Genomic DNA, 567 nt, shown 5'->3' with positions numbered 1-567 from the left:
CTTAGATTTCAAATACGGATTACTGATTCAGAGGTTTGATTTCCACATATGACACTAATAACATCCGAACAAAATGGGAAAATAAATAAATAAATGGCCCCAATACGGTATCCTTTCCTTGGAATGAAAGGAATCAAAGGGATTTCAGTGGAAAAGAGCATGCTTATCGATATAAATTATCTTCACTATTTCAATTCTATAATTATTCTACCCTTATATCCAATTAGAAATGTTTCTTGTCACTAACTCGGATGTGGGCTGCTTCCTTTTGGTAAATTTCATACATCAATGAAATTGTTTCCCGTTCTTGATAGTTCATTTTAAGCAGAGCTAATTTTCACAAATGCATCAACCCAGATTCATACGACAACTAGAAGTAAATAAACATAAACGCTAAATGAATTGAAAAATAAAGCTAAATGGAGGTAGTAATTCCGCGAAGCAACGGTATCAAATTCCTTATCTCCCACGATATCAGAAACATCACATAAAAAAAAACCCTCCGATCAACTAATCAGTTCTAGGGTTTTGGAATTACTGCTGTAATGAATGAAAAAAAAAAAAAAA

The sequence above is a fragment of the Cucurbita pepo genome, unplaced genomic scaffold, assembly GCF_002806865.2.
Source record: "Cucurbita pepo subsp. pepo cultivar mu-cu-16 unplaced genomic scaffold, ASM280686v2 Cp4.1_scaffold001325, whole genome shotgun sequence".
NCBI lineage: Eukaryota > Viridiplantae > Streptophyta > Magnoliopsida > Cucurbitales > Cucurbitaceae > Cucurbita > Cucurbita pepo.
This window is presented reverse-complemented; position numbering follows the sequence as displayed.